General features: G+C 41.3%; 1 protein-coding gene and 1 long non-coding RNA gene across 3 annotated transcripts in view; one reads left to right on the top strand and one right to left on the bottom strand.

Annotated features, from left to right (window-relative positions):
• The window catches only part of Pi3K59F (phosphatidylinositol 3-kinase 59F), a 36337-nt gene extending 35655 nt beyond the window's left edge, over positions 1-682 (top strand). Inside the window, 1 exon segment of the mRNA XM_069321151.1 lies at positions 541-682. The gene's annotated coding sequence lies outside the window, so the exon portion shown is untranslated.
• On the bottom strand, positions 510-14901 carry LOC138362696 (uncharacterized). 2 transcript variants are annotated; one of them, XR_011227891.1, is made up of 4 exons: positions 14544-14901; positions 11463-11625; positions 10118-10216; positions 510-608 (listed from the first exon to the last, which is right to left on the bottom strand). It is a non-coding gene; the product is annotated as an uncharacterized lncRNA (long non-coding RNA). The 2 variants fall into 2 exon arrangements; XR_011227892.1 differs by lacking the exon at positions 510-608 and adding an exon at positions 8896-8915.
• Between the last annotated feature and the right edge of the window lie 12651 nt (positions 14902-27552).

The following is a 27552-nucleotide window of genomic DNA, read 5'->3' on the forward strand; positions in this document are numbered from 1 at the left end:
TAGCTATATCAATGACCTAATCTTAATTCTCTTATCTAGTCCATTTATAGGTGTGTAACCATGTCCTACTGTTACAACCCACAGGGATTGATGCAGTTTGTACTGATCCTACCCCATTTCATAAAAGGGGACCAGGCAGTCCTGCAGATTTTCCTGGCATGGCTTTTTCAGAGCTTTGCTCTACTACCCATCTAATAGATGGACTAGATTTGCTTAGGTTTAGGGACCCTTAACAATGGTTACATTGTTAATTCTCACAGGGCTTGTTTGCTGAATGGGTGGATGCATCTAAAACTTTAGTGCCTGGCATGCATTGTACAGTGCTTTGAGTAAAGCATATGTACAATGTGTTGAGGGCACTAAAGTGGTGGATGTAATGTTCCCATTCAGGGAACAAGCTCTGCACTGAAATCAGAGGAAGGGATAGGCCTTGCTGAGCCTATCTTAAAAGATAGGATGTTAGGATTTTTTTGACTTATTATTAAGCATTGGTGATAATAAAAGTAGTGTCCCTGTTTAATGTTTATTGTTCTTTTACAGGTGATTGTCTCTGGAGTTGTCTTGGCCTTTTGGATCTTCTGTTCATCTAGGAGCATCTGACCCACAACCTGAAACAGTAATAAATATTAGATGTTATAAATACTATATGTAAAACTTATTAAATAAAACAATTTTAATGAAACTACTTTATATACTTTATCCTGAAATTATGCTGGAAATTATTGTTTACTACTATTGATGCAATGTTTAAACATCTGAAATTTTTTTACTTTGAAAATAAATACTTGGTAAAATTTACACCTATTTGTAACTTGTTACATAGGTGCATGCAAAATGCATTGAAAAGATGTAAAAGTGGACTACCTATTCAATTTACTAACTAACAAATATTGCAAATTAGTCTGAAATATTGAAGTGGAAGAAACTTCAGTCAATATTTTTGTTTTTATATTTGAAAGAATTTAAAGCTATGCAACACCTAAGCTTTGTACAAATTATGATTAAATTAACTAAAGATCATTGTTAAATTTACAAAACATTAGCAAAGTGACACTGAAGCATCTATACAACATGGTTTTCACAAAGTCTTTGGTAACTTAAATTTAATCAAAGCTCTTAAATGATTTGTCTGCCAAACTTCAGATATTCTGAAATATTTTACCTATATTAAAACCATCATTGTTTGAAAGGGGCAAAACAGATTACTGTCAATTAGTTTGACCTAACATTTGCAAGGTCCTGAAGGAATGGAATTTTTTTTTTTTTGTAAAACTGTTTGCTAAAAACAAACCCTGCCTAATGAACCTGCTCATTTTTTTTAGAAATGGTAATTGCAACATTACCAAAGACCATTGTTTTAATAGCCAAAGTACCAAATGAAAGACCAAGAAGCAACAAACAGGTACATGGTAGAAAGGACAAAAGAATGGTTACGAGGACCCTTTAACAAATGAAAGAAATGACTGGGAAAAATGCTGTCATACCACAAGGGGTCTTAACCCTTGTCATTTACATCACTGACATTAATCTAAATATTACCAACCACAAAAATTGCTGATAACATGTTATTAAAAAAATAAAGAATATAATATTGAGGCCTTAATGCAGATCTCTAACTCTACAAATAGTAACAAGACTGGCAATTTCTTAAAACAAACAAATCCAAGACCTTGCACGTGAGCCAGAACAATCCATATCACAACTACCACATTAAAATGAAACAACAATGAAGGTAAGGTAATTACCAAAAGAAGGCACCAAAGTGCGAAATAATCAGAGGGCGCTAAATATCACCAAGAATGCCAATACGAGAACAAAAACGCACAAGGCGAACGATATCAAAAGTATCCGATTCACCTAGAATTCTATTGAGGGACAAGTGACTGCGAGGGACGGTCGGAAAGCAAGACACACGCTCGTCCTGGAAGTCAGTACATTCAACAAGGATATGCACAACTGTTAGAGGGACAACGCAATTCGGACAATAAGCAGCAGGGCGGCGCTCCATTAAGTGACCGTGGGTTAAGCGGGTATGACCAACCCACAGCCGTGCCAAAGCAGTGTCCCACCGCCGGTTACGGTGGTAGGAGGAAGGCCACGGGGACACACTAAGTTTGAGAGTATGCAGCTTGTTACCAACCACAGAGGACCAACAACCCTGCCAACAGGGAAGAATGAATAACAGGATAAAAGTTGGAATAAGGAATACCTTTATGGGAGATGGGACAAGAACGGATAGCTTCCTTAGCGGCAGCATCCGCACGCTCATTGAAACACCAATATGGCTGGGAACCCAGCAAAACTCTACTGATTTAAATTTACTAGAAATAAGAAACAGCCAATGTTGAATCTCAATGACCACCGGATGGACAGGATTAAAGGACCCTAGAGCCATGAGGGCACTACGAGAATCAACTACAACCACAAAGGTTGTGGTTGTAGTTGATTCTCTATCCGCTCCCCAAGAAGTATGGGACAAAACCTTAAGGAGGTTAAGGGCCTTAGAGCATTCAACTCGGAGGCAAGAGATAAGGCTGACCAAGACAAACGAGTGTCAAACACTAACCCCAAAAGCTTCGCGGAATCCCTGTACACAATGAGATGACCATAAAGCAACAACAATGAAGTAAAGGTCCTTTCAGTAAGAATCTATCATTCACTGAAAGTTGCTGCAGTTAAAAATAAAAGAAAATACAAGTCCCTAGAAATAAACAAGCAACCATTTTGACTAAGGAAAAGAAGGTAGTTATTCTACTGTATAAATCTAAGTATTCACTTAGATCAGGGGTCTCCAAACTATGGCCCGCGGGCCACATCCGGCCTGCCACATAATTTCATCCGGCCCTCCAAACAAATCCCTGTGTGGTGGCCTTGAAAAAATAATTATGGTACGAATGGCATCGCAGAATTATTCAAAGCTGGGGCTGCTGACTGGTGGCGCTCAACCCGAGTCAGTTTTCCTCTCTCTCGATAGTGTGACGCACAGATACTAATACTGGTAGGTATGTGTTGTGCATTACAACCAATCAGTTGTGTATAACTGTACTGTATATTGTGGGGATGGAGGGCGAGTGGGGCTTCGCTGCTTCCGTTTCAGGGAGCACAAACACTGTACAATATTCTTTTCTCTGTACTTTGACAATGCCTTTATCTTAGTTATACAAAATAGCAATAATACTATTGTAGCCAAAAATATTGCATGTTTAAAATAGTTAAAATGATAACCATTAAGTTTATCAACGAAAGCTGTTGCCATAATATTTACCACTTTATAATAATATGCTATGCTTTTTAACACCACATACAAGCTGTTTTTTTCCTGTAGAATTTATTTCATTTATTTTACCCTTATGTTTTCAGATATGGAAAAGATAAAGAAAAGAAAAGTGGACATTGAGTGCCGTCGGTTCAATGACGAATGGAAGATAAAGTACTTTTTTGTGATAGCAAATGATAAAGCTTTATGCATAATATGTAGAGACAGTGTTGCTGTTCTGAAGGAATACAATATTCGTCGGCACTATGAATCTAAACGTGGCTCAAGTTATTCTCACATCACAGGAGCAGAACGCACTAAAAAGTTTGAATCATTTCAGCACAGTCTGCATTCTCAACAAGCTGTTTTCAGTAAGAAAAAATCTGAAAATGAAACTTCAACTAGAGCCAGTTACAAAGTTGCCTATGTGTTGGCTAAAAAAGGAAAACCTTTCACTGATGGTAGTATCATAAAAGAGTGTATAGTGGAAGCAGCAGGAGAGGTATGTCCAGAAAAAGTAAACCTCTTCAAAATGATAAGTCTTGGGTCAAATACTGTTGCTCGTAGAATTGAAGATTTAGGAGGCGACATAATTCGGCAAATAAAGGAAAAAAACAAAAAGATTTTGTTGGTATTCTCTTGCGTTGGATGAATCAACTGATGTGTGTGATACTTCTCAGCTCTTAGTATTCATTCGTGGTGTTGATAGTGAATTTAATGTGAACCAAGAATTAGCATCAGTTCACAGCATGCACACCACAACAACTGGAGAGGACATTTTCAATGAACTAAGTAAAACTATGACAGAATATAACCTGGAATGGAAACAAGTGCAGTGTGTGACAATTGATGGAGGAAAGAATATGTCTGGGACAAAGAAGGGTTTGGTTGGGCAAATTACAACAGCTTGTGAGGTTGGAGGCTCAAAACCCATTTTTCTGCATTGCCTTATCCATCAACAAGCATTGTGCCTAAAATATGTTGATATGTCTTGTGTCATGAAACCTGTTGTTTCTGTGGTTAATTTCATTAGATCTCATGCACTCAACCATCGCCAGTTCCGTGATTTCTTGAAAGAAATTGATGCGGAGTTTGTTAACTTGCCTTATTATACAGCAGTTAGATGGCTTAGTTGTGGAAAGGTTTTGCTGCATTTCTTTGAGCTCAGATTAGAAATTGATTTATTTCTCACAGAGAAAAATAACCCTCAGCCATTATTATCAGAATGTGAATGGATTTGGAAATTGGCATTTTTTGCAGATATGACAGGTCATATGAATAACTTGAATCTGAAATTGCAAGGCAAAACAAATTTGATCAGTGACTACTTTGTTCATGTCAAGGCATTCAGAGCAAAACTTGCACTACTTGAAGGCCAGGTGAAGGTTAAGAATTTTGCTCATTTTCCATGTTGTGAAAAATTTCATGCAGGAAGTAAAGTTGAATTTCCTTTTTCATTTGCAAATGAAATAATTTCAGATTTGAAAAAACAGTTTCAGAAGCGATTTGCTGACCTTGATGCCAAAGCAAATGAAATCAGGCTCTTTCATAATCCATTTGACTGCAATGCTGAAAATCTTCCAACTCAATTTCAAATGGAAATTATTGATCTCCAGGCAGATGACAGACTGAAAGATAAGTATAGAGAAGGAAATCTGATTGAGTTTTATAAATGCCTGCAGCCAGATCAGTTTCCAAATTCGATAAAGTTTGCTTGTAGTTTTGTGTCCATTTTTGGTTCAACATACTTGTGTGAACAAACTTTTTCCAAAATGAAGTATGTGAAATCTAACTATCGAGCAAATTTGTCTGATGATCACTTGAAATCAATTCTTACAATTGGCTCATCTAATCTGGAACCTGATTTTAATGAAATTTTGAAGTCAAAACAACAGTATCATTCGTCACACTAATTTGGTTGCATAAAACTAAAGGCAGGAATCTATTTAGTTTACCCTGATTTTTTCCAAAAAGATATGTTTGAATTTTTCCATGTTTATACTTTAATATTTGAGGAAATTAAATTACTGGCACTGATTTGTTTTTTGTTTTTTTTTCATTTTTTATTCCTCCGGCCCGCATAAATATGGGAAATATATAATGTGGCGCTTACATTGAAAAGTTTGGAGACCCCTGACTTAGATAACTGTATCCAAGCATAGAGGTTCCCCCCCCCTCCCTTCCCTTTCAGAAAAACATCTACTTTCGAAAAAGTTTAACATTGCCCAACAAAAATGATTCCAGAACTAAATTGCCTAATACCAGGAACAACTGAGAGCCATGACAAACACTGCAACCCTCTCCTACCCCCAAGTCTTATGCTATTTATGATCCAAGGTAATTTGACATACTATACTGTACTTCCTACAGACGAGTCTAGTGAGAGGGTGATCTCCTGGCGATTAAATTGAAGCACGATACAGGTGTCAACGAACATCAGTCAGCCCACTTGTCAGCACAGTGGATAACTAATGACATCATAATCTGCAGTGTTGTATGCCTCCCTGTGGCCATTTAAATCAATAAAACACAGGGTTGTGGCAATGTTTACAGCATAAGGCAAGGTATAGAGGAATCCTGGAATGCCATGTAATGTGTAGTCCTTGAATGTGCTTTAGGCAACCAAATTGAATAACAACATTTCTGGTGTTCGGCTATATAATCCGAGTTTCTCATTCGGTATGATGTTTTAAACCTAAATAGGAATTCACTTTAAAGGTCAATTTATTTGCAAAGTGCTAACCAGATTCCAAATTACTGAGCTCTGAAAATACTACAAGGCAAGTTTAACCGAATGAGTGTTTGCCTATCCATACCCCCATGAGCTATGTGACAACACTGAATAAAGAAAGGGTCTTTGAGCATTCACCGTGCAGGTATTAATATAATTGTACAATGGTGCTTGGTGGATGATATTTCCTATTAAAACTCATTGGACAACTGTTTGTATTAGACATTTTAAACCTACAAATGGTAGCCCTAGATATCGCACTACAGTATTAATTACAAGATGAACAATGTAAAATCAATACCACAACAGCAAAGGATGACAATGGCTTTTCAACAACCGACAAACACACAGGTCTAACACCAGCCATCCCGAGAGAGGACGTCCCAAGCATGTACACCCCACAACTTTACATCACCTTTGCTACCTCACGCGAGCACGCAACAGCATGAGGATGCCATACTCCCAAACCAACTCCATGCACTTTGAGGCTTTAACAACTCAACATTTAAAAAGTTGATTTAAAAAATCAAACACCTGAATTTTTCCCGAATTAAATTTACTAGGGAAATGCACACCAAGCCATGAAACTTACAATGAAGATGAACAAACTACACACAACTGTCACCAAACTTCCACATACCACCCCCCTCTCACTCCTGCCCTCCCTCCTTAGGTGCTCTGATTGGCTGAGCACCTGAGCCACCACCACTCGCCTCTTGTTGTGAGAGCCTAAAGCATGTTTGGTTGCACTTTAAAAGTTCCCGAGTGTACTCGCCTAATTGTGAGTACCGCCTGCCCGGTTCACCATTTTGTTTTTCAATCTACCTCAATTTACCCCTTTACAGTCAAATATTATGCAAAATTCTGTTTAAGACTTGTCCCTTCTTAACTTAAATAACTGCTTTGGCCATCTGCAATCTTTCTAGGTGGGTAAAAATGACTCTTGAGGCCAGAAAGGACTTATCACACGGCGATCATAACAATACGGTACACACACAAAATCACAACCTGATATACACCGAGCAGAAAATCCACTGGAGCTGTGATGCGACGTAAACCCTTGCCCAAGGCACTGGCAGCTGCATACTCTACCACAGTATATTACTGACTTTGTAAAAGTCTTACAACCGGATTTCCCCATAAATCACAGCAAGTTTTGAGGCCCCTCCTTGAGTCAACGTCTTACGTAAGACCTACAAGCACTCAGGTGAAGGCTGAAGAAGCAGTTCAACACCATACGCCCCAACTTCAAATACACAGTTGAGAGGCGGGACCAAAACGTGATTTTCTGTGTGTGCCTGAAGTTGGGGCATACGGTCTTGCTTCACCCTTCACTTTACCCTTCACCGGCGTACTTCAGGGGTTTTATTTAATACTTGGACTGGCTTCAGTAGGGCCTCCAGAATTTCTGTGGCTTCACAAGTGTCACGTGAATCCCCTGCATAGCAGTGGAACTGCCTTTTCCCTTCACCTTCAATACCTCTGCACTGGAAGTATACATCTACACCAGCCCAGAAGAGTCATCAGTCCTGCCACCTCTCCATACCCCCCAGGGCCTGGCACGGCCTGGTACGACTCAGAGGCAAGCCGGGCGCCACTGCTAACTGGCAGTTTGTCCCCACAAACAAGCAGTTAGCCGCCTTCAACTGACAGTGGTACAGCTCAACACAAAGGCACCGCCAGCCACAACGAGCATTTTGCTAGTTGACCGGATGTCCACCTCGTGTTGACACTGGATGAGTCATCACCGCCGGACTATATAAAGAGCGCTGCCTCCCTGGAGAGGCAATCTCTCCCTTAGTGCTCTAGGATCACCTTGGTGTCTCTAACCCGTCGTCCACTTCCAGCCAACGTCGTGTGACTGATGCCATGGTGGTATGGTAGCTGTCTTCAGAACACCAGTATATCTTCATACTTTTATTCATTGCTTATAGTTTATTTTTTGCATTTAAGGTCATACTAACTTGTTCACCTTTGCATTACATGATAGTCAAGTATTGTCATGTGTTATTTTTGTTCATTACTATTTCAGTAAATTGTTTAATTATTTATTTGATAATTTTCATTTGTTTCCACCTGCAACTTACACACTGCAAGGCCAATACCAGCATTTCTTTCATTTATGTGAGGGAGAGCCATACCATCTTGGTTCAGTATAGCTGTGATACCATAACCCGTCACACAAGATATCCAGTTGTAAGACTTTTACCATCAGTGGTGGTAGAGTATGCAACTGGCAATGCCTTTGTTACAGGTTCGCTTCATCTCACAGCCCCAGTGGATTTTCTCACACATTTGAATACATGAAACAACTTTATTTGATACATTCCAAACCAAAGTACTGTACAGTACAGTAATTATCAAACCATCAAATGTGTGGGATAATCATAGTGCGCTAAATATCACTAACGTCGCCAATACAAGAACAAAAACGCATACGGCGAACAATATCAAAGGTATTGAATTTACCAAGAATTTTATCGAGGGACAATTGATCCTCGATAAACAATTCCCGACAATGGTCGGGAAGCAAGACACGTAAGTCCTGGAAGTCAGGACATGCAGAGACAACGGTTTGGACAATAAGAAGCAGGGCAGCGCTCCATTAAGTGCCTGTGAGTTAAACGTGTATGACCAATATACAACCTCGCCAGAGCCGTTTCCCACCACCAACTACGGTGGTAGGAGGAAGGCCACGGGAACACACTACTCTTAAGAGCACGCAATTTGTTACCAGTAACCGAAGACCAACAACCCTGACAACGGGCAAGAATGGGGAAATGAATAACTGGGTAAAAGTCATAATAAGGAATACCTTTACGGGAGATGGGACAGATGCGGATAGCTTCCTTAGCGGCAGTGTCCGCACGCTCATTTAAGAACGCACCAATATGGGTGGGAATCCAGCGAAATTCCACTGTCTTAAATCTATTGGAGATAAGAAACAGCCAATGTTGAATTTCAACTACCAAAGGATGGACTGGATTAAAGGATTCTAGAGCCATGAGGGCACTGCAAGTGTCAACTACAAACACAGAGGAGGATTGACAGCGAGAAAAGAGTTGATGAAGAGCATAGAGAATAGCATAAAGTTCTGCCATGAAGATGCTAGTCTCCGGAGGCAGGAGACACAAAGGTGCAGTCAGGAAAAACAACAGAGTAGCCTACACCATCTGCAGACTTAAGACCCATTGGTGAAGACAGAAATAGAGTGGAAGTGTGAAGAAAAGTGTTCAAGGAAAAGGTGATTTAGAACTGTAGGAGGGGTAAAAGTTTTAGTCATGTGGGTCAAGGCTTACAGAATTTAGGAACGGGGACCCCTCCATAGGGGCAAAGATGGAATGACACGAGGGGAAATATTGGTAACACAAACTGAAAGAGCATTTTGTAAGAGAGACAACCGTACAGAAAGAGATAGGTGGTGAAGGGGAACAGGAACCACAGGATGGGTAAAGGTCAAGGCATGACATAAGCAAGAGTGAGGGTGCTGTAAGGACCGTGCAAGGTGGAGAAGACAGTAGCGATCATGGCGATCCTGTAGAAACAGGACGCCAGTTTCAACATACAGGCTTAGGGTAGGTGTCGAAGGAAAGGTACCAGAGCCGAGCCGTAACCCAGTATGATGCAGTGTGTCCGGATGGTGAAGGGTAGAAGGAGAAGCAGACGAGTAAACGGGGCCATAATCGAGTTTAGACAGAACGAGAGAGGAATGTAAAGAGAGGAGCAGTGTCGATTAGCTCCCCAAGAAGTATGGGACATGACCTAAAGTTAGTTAAGGGCCTTAGAGCATTCAACTCGGACGTAAAAAATATGGGGCGACAAAGACAAACGAGTGTCAAAGATTAGCCCTAAAAGCTTTAGCAGATTCTTTGTACAAAAGGGGATGACCCCTGTTACCTAACAGTAAATAGGTATCTGGGAGTTAGCTGTTACAGGCTGCTTCCTAGGGGGGTGCGTGTGTGGGAGAAAAAAAAATTTAGTAGTTAACCACTGAACTGCTCTGTCTCCAAATAACACCCTGGTGCACAAGAAATAAATTCTTTCCAAAAATTTTTTTTCTCTTCTTATATTGTTAAAATGCAGAGTCTGATCACGGGGAAACTAAACAAAAAATATTGTATGTGACTTACTTTAGCTGCGATGGAGCTGGGAAGTTGAGCAAATTATGGGCGCTGAGCGTTGGAGCGATGGGGGTCTGTCGGCCCCGCCACCCCGTGCGACGGCAGTTGCTGCGAATAAAATGTTGCGCAATTATTTTGAAGTTTCTCATTCATTTCTTCTTTTTTTTTGCTGTAATATTATTTAAAAGTGTGTAATTTGTGGAATTTATATAATTCAAAGTATAGAACATCGCTATGCTCAAAATTATGGGCCTCATATATGCGACATATTCTACAATCAAACAGTGTTTTTGCTGTTATTACACTATATACACACATTGTATATACCCATCTACGTATGTATTCACCATAACGATCCACTATGTTGGTATGGTGAGCCCAAAAAACATGAGTGAGCTGCCACACCCTGCCAGTCCTCCCTCCCTCCTCCAACACATTACTCGCCAACATTCCTCCTCCCAAAATACTGTTATTGTGTTTATTACACTATTTACACACGTTATGTATAAGTATGTACATGTTTTATTCATGTACATACGTACATACTTCCATCTCCTCACCTCTCTCTCTTGCCTACTTAATGCTCTTGCTTCCCTCATCTCATCACAATCGACTTTATAATGGTCCAGGACGGATCGAAATGTCGTCGTCTATTCAATTTCCAGTGTGTGGTTTGGTCAACAATGAAATCTTCATGCAAGATCTTATAAAGAAAACCCCTAGAACGAGTTTTGTAGATACGAAAGAGTTTAAGGTGAGTAGGGGATGGTTTGAGAAATTTTGAAAAAAGACGTGGTATTCATAGTGTTGTGAGGCATGGTGAGGGTGCCAGCTCAGACAAAGTAGGGGCTGAAAGATTTGTTCATGATTTTAAAGATTTTGTAGATACTGTATTGATGGATATATTCCACAACAAGTGTTTAATTGTGAGGAGACATGGCTATTCTGGAAAAAATTGCCGAAGAGGACATACATTACCCAAGAGGAGACGTCACTGCCCGGACACAAGCTAACTTGGGCTAACTTGTGTCAGGATAGGCTAACTCTTGTGCTGTGTGGCGATTTGAAAATTAAACCCTTGCTCGTGTATCATTCCGAAAATCCAAGAGTTTTAAAAAATATATGATGTGCAGAAAAACTGTGATGTGGAGTGGTTTGCCCTGCCACCAAAAAATATCTGCAAGAGAAAAGTTTGACACTCAAGGTCCTGCTTCTCGACAATGCTCCTGCTCATCCTCCAGACTTGGAGGATGCATTGTTGGGGCCACTTTTTTTTTTTTTAGGGATATTCCTACATGAGCCCTGAGTTTCTGGCTAATGTACCAATGACATGAAGGAGGAGTTTTCAACCTACCTTGTGTTAGGTGTGCAGAGGTCAATGGTTGAACATAATGTCAGGAGCAAAGGGGGGCCTTTGCCTCTTCGAACACAATTGCGACCATCTTCATCTCTTCGAACTATCCTAAATGCTCTCTTCACCTGTCTGACCAAATTGGGTGTCCAGACCACCTTTGAATCTGAAATTGTAAAATAAATAGCAATTTCAGAATATTCAGTCCATTTATACTAACAAAATTATACATACAGTACTGTAATTGAAATTTTACAGAATGATAAAGGCAATTTAGCAACTTTGTTAAAATGCACATGGGGGAAATACATGAAAATAGGTTAATATTGTTTGTAAGGTTGATGGGAAATGTTTATTACTTTTATGATTTAAAAGATGTATAGCCCTAATACTCCATCCTGGGTGCATTCCACCAGGTAATGACCACAGCAAAAGTTTTCCACGAGGCTCTATTGTCACACAAACTTTTCACATTTTCAAACTTGATTCATCTTTTCCCCCCCCCCCTCGTTCCAGGGGTTTTCTTTAAAAGGTCTTCATGCAAATGCCTTGGTTTCTCACAAATGATGGCCTCTGAAATGCTATCACCTGCTAACTCTTTGTTGTGTATCCAAATTAATAAAAACTTTTTAACATCCTCAAGTGTTTGTGTTCTTTGTTTCGGGATTGTTGATATGCCTTTTGCCACTTTAATGTTCATAATGTCCTTTTCTTAGCAAGTACAGTGCATATTGTTGACATAGATTTGTTGTACTGCCTAGCTAGTTCAACAACCCGTGCACCATTTTGATGTTTATGAATGCTCTCTTGTTTTTCCTCTATGGTCATTCTCACATGTGTTTTCTTGGCTTGAACCTTACCACTGGCTTTCTTGGGACTCATGGCAAGATATATCATAACAAATTTTATGTTCAAATAGCCAAAAATCCCAAAACAAATGTAATGCTTTACAAAGAATTCAGGCGCGATACTTACTAGGCAGGAGACACTGGTAAACTGAGGCGCGATCACCATGCCACCACGCGCTAGGTCAGCCCATACGTATATCAACAAACTCCTTTCCCGAGGCAAAGTTTGTAACCCGATTCAAATTTTTCGAAGAAATTAGGCTCGTAACCCGAAAAGTTCATAAATATTCATTCGTAAGTCGAGGTGTCACTATATATAACTAAAAAATTAAACTCAGGATTACTTTCAACCCCCACCCCGTTTGCTCTACTCCATTGCCACCTACCTTCACCCCCCTCTATGATGTACTCTTCCATAGACACCTACCTTTGCCCCCCTCCTCCCCTCTACTCCTCCATCATCACCTACCTTCACACCCCCTCCCTTCTCCTCCTCCATCGTCACCTTCCTTTCACCCTCCTCTATGATGTACTCTTCCATAGACACCAACGTTCACTGCATATAATGCTCCCCTCTACTCCTCCATCGTCACCTACTTTCAACCCCCCCCCTCCGCTCTACTCCTCCAGGGTCGCAGACAATTTCACGAGCGTGAGAACTACGAGTTCTCTAACTACTCTCACACTCCTACTCTCTCACCAGTGAGGGGGAGGGAAGGAGGGAGGAAATGAAGGAAGAAAGGTGGGGGAGAGAGAATAGGCAGGGGGGAGGAGGGCCTAGATACATTTCTTCCATATAGATAGGTAGACTGAGGGAGAGCTGCTTGCCAAGAGCCCTATCAGACAGGCTTCCTATTCCTCAACCCTCCCTAATATGCCACATCCTGGTCAGGACAACTTGCTCGAATGTTATTCTTGGTGTGACTCGAGAACTGACCTCGAGGCGGGGCATGGGCATGGATTATCTCCCTGGGGCACGCACCTCCCTGCCCCAGCTCTCTCTCTCTCACATAATCTATCAAGGGTCTAACATGAGGTCATTGTGCCTACCAGAAGCGTATATGTCCAAGGCTGGCCACCTGTCTGGACCATTCAAATGTATAAACACGTAATTAGTCTATTAAAATTATATATAATGCTACAATTATAAATTAATTTGTTCATGGTCATTCGTTTATCAGTATTTTAATATGAGGTATATATACGCATGTATGTATACGTTGACGTACACATATATGATTATGTGTATAGAATGATTATGATTATGTGTAATCATATATGATTATATCTAATGGAATGCATTAGTAAGTGATGTGGTGGAGGCTGACTCCATACACAGGTTCAAGTGTAGATATGATAGAGCCCAATAGGCTCAGAAACCTGTACACCTGTTGATTGACGGTTGAGAGGTGGAACTAAAGAGCCAGAGCTCAACCCCAGCAAGCACAATTAGGCGAGTATATGAATGAATGCACATGTACACTTTCAAATGAATTAAGATACCTTGAGATACACAATGACTTAGTTTAAATAGTTTAAACACATTATGGTACTGATTTTGACATGCTGATGTCTGGAAGGGAGAGGGGGTGTGGGGGGTTATTGTCTGAGGTGGAGGACCAGAGGAGGGGGTCAGTGGAAGGATGGTGGCTGGAGGGATGCCATTGTTCTAATGGTTATGAAAACAATTATTGATGGCAGGAATTCAGTGGGTGTGTACTTCACCCGCACCATCACCATACTGTGCCCTGCTACAACCCCCCCCCCCCACTCCACCCATGCTGTGTGCGGCGTATTACACATTATGGGATAACCGACTGTCTGTCCATTCCTGTCTGCTCGTTATGCTGCCCTTCCTTTTGAAAATTGTCTGCTTTATCGACTTCCTTCAAGACCACACATTAGCCTCTTATCACGCCCTCTTACCACTCTCAGGGAGCCGGCTCTTCTATACAATAGTTACCACTCAGTCCCCAAGGTGAAAGTGTGTCCGGGCATATGACTTGTTACGTGTACTTATTTGCGATTCGTTTGGGCTGTCATGTGTGGTGATTAGTGTTGGGTAAGGCTAGGCCAGGTCAGGTCAGACTAGGCCAGGTCAGACTAGGCTAGGTAAGGCTAGGTCAGGTCAGACTAGGCCAGGTCAGACTAGGCTAGGCCAGGTCAGGTCTGGTTAGGCCAGGTCAGGCCAGGCCAGGCTTGGCAGGGTGAGAGAAGTAAAGCGGCAGGTACTTACGTTTCCGAGAAAGTAGCGGCGGTAGTATATTGTTGATTTAGATTCGACGACATCCTGAAGCTAGTTAGTGGCGGCCTCATCGCTCTCGAACTTCTTGTTGTTGTAGGGGATACGAGGCACACCCAATATCCCCCTTACATTGATCACATCGCACACTAATATTTTTACTATTTCCGACACCAGATTTGTCTGTTTCGTATATGTATAATTGTTCAATATTAAAACCACAATAGAATGCTCTAAGTACTTTCGTATATTAATACATCTTCAGAAGGAATGGTTCGCTCTGAAGATGTATTAATATAAGAAAGTACTAAAGGAAATTCCTGTTTCAATTCTTCCTTCGTGGTCTGACACTCTTATTATATATTGTTGTTACGACCCTGGGTTCTCCAGTGGAAACCAGAGGTCAAAATTGAGCTATTAAACTTCCTAAGTAGTACAGTTGGCGCATTTCGAATGGAAATTGTTTGTATCTTCCCTGCCAGACGTAAGACTATTATTGTTTCTCAAAGAGCATTTAAAGACTGAGCTGGGGGTTGATTATTAAATAATAACATAGGCACCAACTTTGCTTACTAATACTTTCTAATCATTCATAAAGTAACAATACGTTGCATAGGGGAAGATCTTTTATGTGCTTAGCTGCACGATCAATTAGGCTCCTCCCGGCACCACGATGAGGGAGGCAGCAGGTGGTCGCGAGGAGCTCGCTCTTCTCTTGGCTGGTGGCGTGAGGTTAAGACCTACTCTGTGGCTGTATCCCTACTCTCCTTCCTTCTCCTCTTACTTATTTCCCTTACCTGAAGTTCCTGTACCCTTAAGTTAAGTATTATATGGTGTAAGTGTGCCTACTCTGGTAGTAACGATTGGGGAGACCTGGGGATAGTATTTTGCCAGTGTTTGGGTACCCCTAAGTGTTGTGTTTTGTATTAGGGTCCCACGTGGTTTCACTACCCTAAGCTGCATCCAGCTTCAGTGCTTATCTAGTAGTACTTTACCCTAGCTTGTTATTAGTGTAAACCTTGTATCCTGCCTACGTGGACCAAGGCTTTTAACGTAAGATAGTGTGGTAAAGTTATTATTATTATTGTTATTGGTGTGAGTGTATATGGGGGGTTGTTAACGGGTTAATAAATAAGTACATGAATTACAGAGTATCTCTTCTTCCAAGGTGGGAGCGCAGTGATCAACCCTTAGACGAACATATTTGGTCTTGTAGCAAGTTATTACTACTGTGGATAGTTTATTTTGGGGGCCGGGCCTTTTAGCTCTCCCATATTTGATACTCCTGTCTTCTAACTACCTATACCCCTTAATAGTACCAGTACCCCATAGAAGCCCCACTCATATCATTTATAACAAGTGGTTGGCCAGTCCGGGAGGAACATTATAAGTGTAAAAAATTAGATTCTTGAGTGCCAAAATTAAAATTTTTTATTTCCGCAGAACGGTTGTGTGCTAGCCTAGGGTCCAGCTCATCTAGCAAAGGACATTCTTGCACTGACTGGACACCCAGCTGGATCCCTTCACGATTAAGGTTAGTGTGGCCTTGTGTTAGGGGCCGTGCAAATTTGTTTTTTTCCAATTTTTATTTTTTAATTTTTTCTTTGGCTAGGAGCTAAAATTATTAGTGATGTCTTCTGAAATGCAGAAACTGGCAAGGGAGCCTTCAGTGGTAGAGATAAAGAAACTTAAAAAGTCTAATTTAGTATTGTTAGGCCAGGAATTTGGCCTAGAATTAAATGTCGCAGATAAAAAGTGGACTTTGGTAAATGAAATATTAGAACATTGTATTGATGAAGAACTATTGGCAAGTGATACACCTTTATGCCAGCCTAGCCAAGCAGAAAGTGCAACTCATAGGGAGAGTGAATTAGCTTTAGAGTTAGCAAAAATAAAATTAGAGGAGCAAAAACTCAAAACCGAGGAGGCTAGAATTAGAGCGAATGCCACTGGACCTCCACCTGCCGGGGATTCAAACCCCAGGCATTATGAGAAAAAGCATAATTTGCCTGAATTTTCCGAGTCTGACCCTGAAAGGTTTTTCAACCATTTTCAGAGAGTGGCCACGTCCATGAACTGGCCAAAGGAAGAGTGGGTGAAAATCCTACAGGGAAGACTTAGGGGTAAAGCACAAGATATTTTTATAAACATGCCTGACGACGAGTGTTTCGAATATGATAAAGTCAGGGAATGTATTTTGCGGGCATATGAAATTACTCCTGAAGCTCACCGCCAAGTTTATCGTAACCTTAGGCCTACTCACAACCAACCGCTCACTGAATTTGTGAATGATCAAATTCGATTGTTTGATAGATGGATTCGCTCGGCGAAAGCCGAAACATACGAGGCTCTCAGGAACTTAATTTTAATGGAGCATTTTATAGATGTTATGCCAGAGAACGTATCACAATACATTAAAGGAAGGATAGAGTTAAATTCTAAAATAGGGGATTTGGCCAAGTTGGCAGAAAACTACCAATTGGCGGGCAAAAGGCCCAATAAAAATAATTATACCCCACAGAGTAGCAAACCTTATACCCACAGCCAGTCCAGACCAGCTCATTCTAACCCTTTACCTAATGCACCTTCTGTTTCAGACATAACTAACCCTGTTAAAGTGTCTAGCCCAACGGCACCTAAAGGTGAACCGAAGGGTAATTCTGTTAGTAATGTCTCTTCTCCCCGACGTTTTTGTGGTCACTGTAATCGTCCAAACCACACTATTAGCCGTTGTTGGCAACTGCACCCTGAAAAAAGACCCAATGCTCTAGTTGTGACACAGGGCTTGAGGCTTTCAGAAGGGTTAGGGAGTAAGACCTCCAACCCACAGTGGTTGGACTTGCTTACCCCATTCTTATCGAAAGGGAGACTACTTTTGTCGGAGGGTTCTTCCTGGAAGGACGTGGTGATCTTCCGAGACACCGGTGCCATCCAGACTTTAATTTTAGAGAGTGCGTTGCAAGGTGCCAACACTCTCGACACTGGAGAGGTGGTACTGGTCGAGGGTGTCACTAGTGATACTCGGGCAGTACCCCTCCATAAGGTTACCCTGGAATCTGATTTCCACAAGGGTGTTTGTACAGTCGGAGTCACTCCATACCTACCTTTCCCTAATGTTGATGTAATAGTTGGTAATGATTTAGCAGGGGATAAGGTAGGGGACTCCAGACTGCCTATTATGTTGCCTACCCCTAAGGTTTGCCTGGATCCACCCGCCGCAGAGGATAATGTTGTGTACCCTGCGTGCGCGGTGACCAGGTCTATGGGACTTAAATGTAAGGGCAGCCCTGTGCTTGCCAAGGTGGTAAATCCCGAGGTCACGAGGAGCTTTCCGAGTGGTGAAAACCAAGTGGACCTCGCGGACACATTCATGGCCCGACTCGATGACGTGGCCGAGGACATTGTGGAGAGCCTGCCACCGCCATCTACCGAGAGTAGTGGGGAGGTGGAGAACACTGTTGAGCCTCGGCCAATGGCATCTGACCAAGGCCTAGATGCCTCCTTGAGTGAGTTACAGAAAGCTGACCCCACTCTTGCAGATTGTCATGAAACAGCCGTCCCTATGGAGGAAATTGTAGACGCAGCAACTGGGTACTACTACAATGATCGGATTTTGATGAGAAAATGGAGACCACAGGGTGCTCCCTTGTCAAATGAGTGGGAGGTAGTCCACCAGGTTATGTTGCCGACCTGCTATAGAGAAAGAGTTTTGGCAGCTGCTCATGATGATCCTATGGGGGGACATCAAGGTATTAATATTACGTATCACAAAATTTTAAAGTATTTTTTCTGGCCCAAGCTGAAAAACGATGTGGCAAAATTTTGTAATGCGTGTATTGTTTGTCAACTGGTTGGGAAACCAAACCAGAGTCCACCTAAAGCTCCTCTAAGGCCTATTGTCGTGCCAGAGGAACCATTTTCTCATGTGGTAATGGACTGTGTTGGACCATTACCTAGAACTAAGTCTGGTAATATTTACCTAATCACGATGATGTGTATCACTACTCGTTACCCAGAGGCTTTTGCTGTAAGGAACATCCGAGCAAAAACTGTTGTTGCTCGTATGTTGCAATTTTTTTCCACTTTTGGACTGCCTCGGGTCGTGCAAACTGACAATGGTACTAATTTTAAGTCTGATGTTTTCGAGCAATTTTGTAAGGAACATGGAATAACTCATAAGGTTTCCAGCCCATACCATCCACAGAGTCAGGGGGTAATTGAACGTTTCCATCTAACTCTGAAGCAGATGTTGAAGACATCGTGCGAGAGTTCCCACACCTTCTGGGATGAGAATTTACCGTATGTTTTGTTTGCGGCTAGAGAGGGATTACAAAGTTCACTGGGCTGTTCTCCTTTTGAGTTAGTCTTTGGCCATAAAGTTCGTGGACCCTTGCAAATGTTACAGGAGAATCTGTTAGGGAACGTAACGTTATCCGAAGGTTCGGCTTTCTTTGCGCAACACCACCAGAGACTCAAGGACTGCAAGGCGGCTGCATTAAAGTATCTTGGCAAGGCCCAAGAAAAGATGAAAGAACGTAACGATGCTAAATCTAAGTTACGGGTATTTCAGCCTGGCGACCCTGTCCTGGTATTAAAGCCTCGACTAGGGAACACTATGTCCCACAAGTACGAAGGCCCCTACATTGTGACAGAAAAGACTGGGGACCTCACGTACAAAGTGAGGCACTCTGACAAACGTAACCAGGTAATGCTCATACATGTAAATCGACTGAAGAAGTTCCAGGGCCCCAGGCCCATTGCACTAACCAATGTTTCCATTTCCAGTGAGAGAGGGGATGATTGTTCTGGGGACCCAACTAATCTCATTTTCAATAATTCTAGTTCTGTGAATGCTGTGGAGGAACTGTCCCATTTGCAGATGGCCCAACGTGAAGAGGTGCAGTCGTTGGTTGATGAATTCTCCAGTCTGTTCGGGGAGGTCCCGACCCAGACTGATGCCATTTGCCATGATGTCGAGTTGACGGACTACACTCCCATTCGCCTTCAACCCTATCGGATGAGTCCAGAAAAGAAGGCCATCATACGGAAGGAGGTCGACTTCTTGCTCCAGCACGGCCTCATCCGGCCGAGCCAGGGCTCTTGGTGCTCGCCCTGCCTTTTGGTCCCCAAACCAGACGGCTCATGGCGATTATGCACCGACTATCGGCAGCTCAACAAGGTGACCATTGTGGATGCCTATCCGCTGCCCCTCCTCGAGGACTGCATTGACGAGTTGGGAAATGCCAAGTACGTTTCGAAATTCGACCTCTCGAGGGGGTATTATCAAATCCCACTCACTGAACGTGCTAAACAGCTCACTGCGTTCGTGACACCCGAGGGTGTTTTTGAGTATCAAGTGTTACCGTTCGGCTTGCGTAATGCCCCTGCCACGTTCCAGAGACTCATGAACTCTCTACTCGCTAAGGTGCCAAATTGTCGGGCGTATTTAGATGATATCGTGCTGTTTGACAGTAATTGGGCTGACCACATAGCTAGGTTACGCCAGTTGTTTGCCATCTTGAAAAGGGCAAATCTTACCTTAAATGCTAAAAAGTGTCATTTTGGCCAAGGCACCGTGACGTACCTCGGTTATGAAGTGGGCCAAGGAAAAGTGTTACCTCGGCAAGATAAAATCAATGCCATTCTGGAGTATCCAGTACTAAAGTCTAAAAAGGACGTTCAAAGATTTATCGGTATGTGTGCGTACTATCGACGTTTTTGTCAGAACTTTTCCAGTGTTGCCACTCCTCTCACAGACTTGTTGCGGAAAGCCGTTAAATTTAAGTGGTCATCAGACTGTGCAGAGGCATTTAAAAATTTGAAATTGATCTTAGCTTCCGCCCCAGTGCTTGCTAGTCCAAGGTTCGACCGACCGTTTAAAATTCATGTTGACGCGTCTGACTCGGGTGCTGGTGCAGTGTTGTTGCAAACTGGGGATGATCAGGTGGAACACCCAGTATATTATTACTCTGTGAAATTCGACAAGGCGCAACGCAATTATTCAGTGGTAGAAAAAGAGGCGTTGGCGCTAGTGTTAACATGTAAAAAGTTCGAAGTTTACCTCACAGGTAATATAGTGGAAGTGTACACGGACCATAACCCACTAGTCTTCCTGACTCAGATGAAGGGTAAGAATAAACGCATCCTCAGGTGGGCATTGTACCTACAGGACTTCAATCTTTCCATTACCCACCTACCGGGCAGACTCAACGTGATAGCCGACGCTCTGTCCCGGTTGCCTGAATAACATTCATCGGAGCCACAGAAAGCCATTTACCAACCGTCATGCTTTAGTTAATTTTTTTTAGGTTCTCCTGTGACATTAAATATTCCGTGTCCAATTTATTTACTTCCCTGTTCTTTTATTTTTTTTGTGTATGTTTTTTTTTTTCTTTCAGAGAACTCCTTTGTATTTTTTTTTTTTTGCAGAGAAATTGCTTTTGATTGATTTTTTGTTTTTGTCATATGTTTTTCTTTTTGTTCTCTGTATACTCTTACAAAAAAAAAATATGACTACTATTCTAGTAGTCACATTTTTTTTTTTCTCTGAAGGGGGGAGGAGTGTTACGACCCTGGGTTCTCCAGTGGAAACCAGAGGTCAAAATTGAGCTATTAAACTTCCTAAGTAGTACAGTTGGCGCATTTCGAATGGAAATTGTTTGTATCTTCCCTGCCAGACGTAAGACTATTATTGTTTCTCAAAGAGCATTTAAAGACTGAGCTGGGGGTTGATTATTAAATAATAACATAGGCACCAACTTTGCTTACTAATACTTTCTAATCATTCATAAAGTAACAATACGTTGCATAGGGGAAGATCTTTTATGTGCTTAGCTGCACGATCAATTAGGCTCCTCCCGGCACCACGATGAGGGAGGCAGCAGGTGGTCGCGAGGAGCTCGCTCTTCTCTTGGCTGGTGGCGTGAGGTTAAGACCTACTCTGTGGCTGTATCCCTACTCTCCTTCCTTCTCCTCTTACTTATTTCCCTTACCTGAAGTTCCTGTACCCTTAAGTTAAGTATTATATGGTGTAAGTGTGCCTACTCTGGTAGTAACGATTGGGGAGACCTGGGGATAGTATTTTGCCAGTGTTTGGGTACCCCTAAGTGTTGTGTTTTGTATTAGGGTCCCACGTGGTTTCACTACCCTAAGCTGCATCCAGCTTCAGTGCTTATCTAGTAGTACTTTACCCTAGCTTGTTATTAGTGTAAACCTTGTATCCTGCCTACGTGGACCAAGGCTTTTAACGTAAGATAGTGTGGTAAAGTTATTATTATTATTGTTATTGGTGTGAGTGTATATGGGGGGTTGTTAACGGGTTAATAAATAAGTACATGAATTACAGAGTATCTCTTCTTCCAAGGTGGGAGCGCAGTGATCAACCCTTAGACGAACATATTTGGTCTTGTAGCAAGTTATTACTACTGTGGATAGTTTATTTTGGGGGCCGGGCCTTTTAGCTCTCCCATATTTGATACTCCTGTCTTCTAACTACCTATACCCCTTAATAGTACCAGTACCCCATAGAAGCCCCACTCATATCATTTATAACAATTGTATATACTGAATTATATATACTATGCTTATATAATATATACTGAAATATTGTTCAAGTTCAAGTTCAAGTATGTTTATTGAGATAAGCAATAAATACATCTCAAAGGGATAGAGTAGCTTAGGCTATTTCTACCCCCCTCTACTTCAAGTCCCTCAAGGGGCGCACAAATTCAGTGAGTACAAATAGACATATAACAGTACAAGAATCCCATTTAACATTGCATACAGCAAGTACAGCATATAATTGTTACATTCTTGGGGCAAAATTCTTGTAGCTCCTAAGTATACTGTCTATTATACCATTATCACACATCCAAACAATTTGATGTGGTACACTATTTATTTCCTTATTTCTATATTTTTCAATAAGGTGACACTCTAATACATAATGTTCTAAGGTGTGGGCGTACGGCATACTACATAATTTACACTCCTTATCTTTTTCACTGACATCAACACCGTATTGCCAGATATATTTATATCCTAATCGTAATCTCATGTAAATTGAATCCTTCCAAGTAGACTTTCCTTTACCATAAGTGAAGGACGAATTTGTATTTATTATTGAATAATTCTTAAGTGTGTTACTACTGTCCACCATTGCCATTCTCTTTATCATTTCTTCACCCTCCTGAATCACCTTGAGTCTAGTTTTTATTTGTTTCAAGGTTAACTGACATACAACATCAACAAGAGTTTTTTCAGTGGCTCTCTTCGCTATGTCATCAACTACCTCATTCAACAGTATTCCCACATGTGAAGGGATCCACATGAATCTTACTTTATACCCAGTTTTTTCAAGTCTCTTAACATTCTCTCTACACTCTATCACAATATTCTGGTATACTGGGCGTCTGCTATTTAAAGACTCTAACGCTCCTCTGCTGTCAATAAAGAAGCAAGCATTTTTACCACATTTGACTACTTCCTGTAATCCTGCTAATACTCCTTGGAGTTCAGCCTGCGTTGAAGAGACATTGTCAGTTAAGCGGCGTCCAATAACAGTATCTACAGTGCCGATGTCAGTGTACTCCCTGATCAAGACTCCACATCCTGCCTTCCCATCCCTAGCTACTGACCCATCACAATATACATGTAGAGTGTTTTCCGTAGGCAGTTTCCTAATTATACAATCATATGTTGCCCTCAGCTCTCCTATTTCATACATACTTTTTTTCTTATGCAAGGGAGTAATTACTACATCTACATTACAATCCTCCCATGGTGGTGTAAATTTTCTCTTGGGCACAGCAATACACTCTGTAATAACATCATACTTTATAACATTATGACATAATTTATTCATATATACTCTCTTCTTCATCATACACTGTTCACTACTTCCCACCTTTTGAACCGAGAGGATTAATTCATTAGCTCCCCCACCTCTCATTAATCTAATGGCAGAGGCTACATTTATCTCTGAAATTCTATCCCCAATACTCTGCAGATTCAACTCCATCCTCATTATCTCAATCATAGCATTTCTTGGGCATCCTAAGATAATTCTCATTGCTTCATTTTGTACCTTCTCCAACTTGCCCATCCTACCTTTACCAAAACAAGAAATGACAGGTGCAGCATAATCAATAAGAGATCTTACAGTACTCAAGTATAACATTCGTAGCACAGGGACTCCCACTCCCTTTCCACAGCATGCCAAAGCCTTCAGAGGTTGTAATCTCTTCCGACATTGACCCAACAGTCTATTCATCTCAGCTTCCAAACTCTCATGGGTATATCCAACATATATGCCTAAATATTTATATATATTAACTCTCTCTATATTTTTATCGTTTATTTTCAAAACAATGGGGCTCCGACTTCTACATTCAAACTTAGTTTTGTTTTCATTAACCACCAATCCCATATGGTGACACAGGTTTCCGAAATTGTCCAACACTGTTTGAACCTTTGAAATATCTTTGCCCTGAAACAAAATATCATCGGCATATATGATCGGAGTTACCCCATTTGAGTATCTCTCAGATGCTATCTTATTCATTAGTACATTAAACAGGGTGGGACTCAACACTCCTCCCTGAGGTGTGCCGAGTTCAAAAGACCTCACACCTGACATACAACCTTGATACCACACCTGAGCCTTCCTTTCGTAAAGATAATCCCCTATCCAGCGCAATAATTTCCCTTTAACACCAAGACTAGCTAATTCATATAAAATAACCTCTTTGTTGGCTTTATCAAAAGCTCCCTGTAAATCAATGAAAAGTCTATAATAATCATTTTCATTAGCTAGACATTTAATAATACAATCAGAGGTACTTTTTCCTTTGAGGAACCCGAACAAATTACTAGACAGCTGATCACCTATTATATATAAAAGTCTATTTAAAATGATCCTCTCCATCATTTTACAAAAACACGAGGTTAAAGACACAGGTCTATATTCTCCATTGGCTTTAGGGATAGGGATGATCATAGCTTTTTTCCATTTACTGGGAATACTGCCCTCTTTATAACTAATATTAAAGAGGTCTAAAAGTGGGCTTTTCGTCATAGTGGCAAGTTCATTAAGTATTTCATAAGTTACTCCATCCTCCCCAGGTGCGGTAGATTTCCCAACTTTAATCGCCATTATTAGTTCTTCTCTGGTAATACCTGTGCAAGTGACATCACCACTGTTACCTGCTATAAGTATAAAATCCTTTCTTAGATCTTTCCAAGAATCTAATGACTCTCTCGTTACAGCAGGTAATGAACTAAGTTTGGCAGCTTCCGCCCATTTATTTACGAGCCCATTTGCAATTCCTTGCGGGTCTGGATGTGCAACAAAATTGTGTTTTTTACCCCTTATTTTATTTACGTCTTGCCAGATTTCCTTCAAGTTTCTGTTACTCCCAACTTTCTCTGCAAATTCCTGCCAATACTTGCTCCTAATTTCCTTTCTCTTCTCCCCACACAGCCTAGCAACTGCCAGTAAAGCATTCTTCCCTTCCTCAGTCCTACCATTCCTATTCCAATCCCTGTGAGCTCTCCTCATTGTTAATGTCCACCCCTTAAGCATCTTGTCATGTGTATAATTTTCTTTTCTGGGGGGATGCCTTTTTATACTAGATGGTTTCCGGTTCAATGCTGCATTAAATACATCTACCTCCTTAATTAAATCTTCATAAAATGTTTCTGCCGAAACCGGCTTATAAGTATCATACCAAGACTTAATATGGCCAACAAGACCCCTTAATTCTCCCTCATTAAACTTTAACCTTTTCCTCTGAAGGCAGGCATGCTTTTTATCTAGTTTAAGCTGTATTTGTAATGCAAAATGATCACTTAGCATTTCATCCACAGTAAGACAATTCCCCTCTATGCCCTCAGCATTTATTAAACAAGCATAATCTAATCTCCCTCCCCTCAAATGAGTAGGAGAGGGCTCGCCCAGCAGTTGAACATCTTCATGTTCCTGCAAAAACTGGTACCATCTGCAACCATTCCTATTTGCTTTACCCCTTGATCCTAAAGCTGGATGTCTGGCATTAAAATCCCCTACCACAAGTGTATCTTCAGAAAAGAAGGAATCTGGCAAGTATCGTAAATCAAGGGAGCTATCAGAGATGTATAGATTAATGAAATTTAACTCTCGGTCCTTTAATTGTATCCGCAAGCTAATACTTTCAATACCTCTATATCTCTGAGGGATTCCAGTTATCTCGGCAGGTATGGTACTTTTGACATAACATGAGACCCCCCTAGTTCCTCCATCAGCATATAAATGAAAACCTCTATAGCCATTTAGCCTCAGTATGCTACCATCCCTATCCCCAGTTTCCTGGAGTGCAACTATGTCAATATCCTCTCTAAGAGTATAATAGTGTACATCCGCCGCTCTAGTTTTTAATCCATTAATGTTCCAAGATAATATTCTCAATTTACTTTCATCCATGATTAATAATAAAACTACCTTTGCCCTGTCCGTCACATTCCATGAGATACAAGAGTACCTTAGAAACTTCCTTCCAACACCGTAACATTTTTTCTTTCTCCTCACTTTCACAACTACTACTAACATCGAAGGTAATATTTTTCATATCTATTTTCTTTGTAATTTCTGTAACCCGTTTTACTTTAACCGTTCTTTCACCATTTGTCACAACAGGAGGTTGAACACCGCTAACACTACTAGAAAGTGTATTCTCCTGACTATCCTCTATCATCGTTACCTCATGCACATCATTACTTTCTTCTACGCACGTTTCACTTTCCATTTCACGTCTCGTTTTACTTTCAATTACACGTCCTGTTTCACCACCATCTTCACCCCGTCTACCTTCCATAGCCAATTTTTCCAATGCCTCAATCCTCTTATCTAGTTTTTTTAGATACTCCAATATTTGATTACCAACCTCAGAGGTGACCATATTGTCCTGAACCTTGTCGTCACAAGGTTTCAGTTTTTCCACTGCATGATGTACTTTCCCTAAGCTCGCCTTTACTTTCTCCGTCCCTTTTTCCCACACATTGATCATAGGGGCTGCCGTTGACTTCCAACTGTTTCCTCCATGTTCCTCTTGCACAATTTTTCCTTGCTGCGAGGATACATCTATCCTGCTTGTAGGACCCGTTCTAGTCTCTTTCAGATGAGGCTTCATGGGGCATAGAGAGGAACCAGCATTGTGGCTGCCTCGACAGTTGCAACAAAATGGGATGATTTTTTCACTTCTTTCAATCTTGACTCTACACTCTCGCGAGTCGTGATTTTTCCCACAATACCGACACCTGGGGTCAAACTGGCATTTCCATGCCATATGTCCCCAACGTGAACACTTCATGCACAGTATGGGCTCCTCAACGTATTTTGCAACGTTCCTATAGCCTAGTCCTTGCACAAAAATTTTCTCCGGCGCCTCACCCTTTACCAAGGCAACAACCTGGCTTCGTTTGTCACCACGAACACTGTTTCTCTTCGCCCAGACAACATTATCATTGTTAAGAAGAAGACAGTCAGGATCCAAATAAGTTGGAAACTTGAAAACTATGATCTTTGTGTGCAACATACCTTCTTCTGGAGGAACCATCACTACATTCTCAAAACCAACCGTCGTGAGGCGTTCCACGGCCTGTTCAGTCCCAACTGTTATGTAGGGCCGGTGAAGACCCTCCTTGAAAAGTGGTTCGTATTCCAAACATTGTTTAGCTAGACGTACCGTCCACTCTAGCTTTTGGTGGAAATTCAATTGGCATGATGTAGGGAACAACAGCCTCTTCCTTCTTGTCTTGTCTTGAGTCTTGCTGAGTAGGGTCTCATTCTTTGGTCTCTTTGCAATCTCATCGTCACTCTCACTGTCTCGCTGTCTGTTATTATTTCTCCGTGAAATATTGTTACATTTAACGGATGAAACAAAGTATATATCTGTATTTTTAATAAAATATAAAACATTAATATTTATCAACGTATCTCTGTGAATTACATAATTTATCAGTACTGTAC

Source organism: Procambarus clarkii, chromosome 9 (genome assembly GCF_040958095.1).
Source record: "Procambarus clarkii isolate CNS0578487 chromosome 9, FALCON_Pclarkii_2.0, whole genome shotgun sequence".
NCBI classification, from domain to species: Eukaryota; Metazoa; Arthropoda; class Malacostraca; order Decapoda; family Cambaridae; genus Procambarus; species Procambarus clarkii.